Source organism: Rhinolophus ferrumequinum, chromosome 25 (genome assembly GCF_004115265.2).
Source record: "Rhinolophus ferrumequinum isolate MPI-CBG mRhiFer1 chromosome 25, mRhiFer1_v1.p, whole genome shotgun sequence".
Classification (NCBI taxonomy): Eukaryota; Metazoa; Chordata; class Mammalia; order Chiroptera; family Rhinolophidae; genus Rhinolophus; species Rhinolophus ferrumequinum.
In genome coordinates this window covers 3,415,841-3,417,027 of record NC_046308.1, presented here as the reverse complement: position 1 = coordinate 3,417,027, position 1,187 = coordinate 3,415,841, and positions in this window count along the sequence as shown.

The following is a 1,187-nucleotide window of genomic DNA, read 5'->3' as shown; positions in this document are numbered from 1 at the left end:
CCGGGCTACGCTCTCGCGAGAGCTGGGACTAACCTGGCCCCCGAGGGGCGGTGCTGGAGGCGGGGCCACGCGGAAAAGCGGGGCCGGGCCAATTTAAAAGAGTGTAGAGGCCTGCGGTCCCAGCAGAGGCCTAATTAAACCCAGGGTTGTTCTCACGTGGTGTAGTCTGAGTCTCTGAATTTGAATTACCTACTACTACTAATTGGGCCACTAGGAAGTGGGAGTGTTTTGTCACCTTTTAAAATATACCCCCATCCCTAATACAAACTTGTTCCTTTTTTTGCTCATTTCTTTTTTTCTGATATTCCTGTAACATACATTAGTTGTGTAATAAAAAGGGACTAAATATTTCCATTACTGGGACACAACTAAAAGGAGAAAGCATCTATTAGCTTTAAACTCTCATTACACATCACATTGTCTGCAGCGCACTCGGAAATAATATATTTTCTGAATCCTGTAATTATCTTGTGAATAGAACAGTAATATCATGTCGACTTTTTTTTTCTGTTAAAAGTATTAATTCGTTAAGGGCAAACATTTAAATGATATCACAAAGAAAGGTGAAGGCGCTAGGAGTCATTTTAGAATTTTTGAAAGGATAAAGTTATTTTTTTTAAAACTGTCCCAGGAAAAACATTTGAAGAATCTAGAATAAGATCTGGCTGCAGAGTAGGTAAGCAATAAATAATTGTTGAATGTAGGAATGAATGAATGAATGGTGTGATTGAATTTGGATAAGCGTCCCCACCTCCCCCCAAACAAAAAACGAGCCACCACAAATGCACAGTTGGTGCATAAAGATTTAGGTAGCACACATATGAACACTTTTTTGAAGTTATATATTAATTTCAATGGTTTTTGAAAAAAAGTATAATTAACATATCAAACTTGTATTTTCATTCTTTAGGATAATAGCGATCCAGTTTCTTCTTTAAATGTGTTGATTAAATAAAATGTGTTCATTTTTCCTATATTTTCCTCTAAAATATTATATACCAAAACATTATCTTTAGAAAAGATAAAGAACATTCTATAAAGGAAGAAGAAAAAGACATATACACAACATGGATCTCATAAATATAATGTTGAACAAAAGAAGCCAATCAGAAAAGATCATATTCTGTGACCCCATTTACATAAAGTTCAAAAACAGGCAAAACGAATCCCTTAAATTTTGGAAGGGG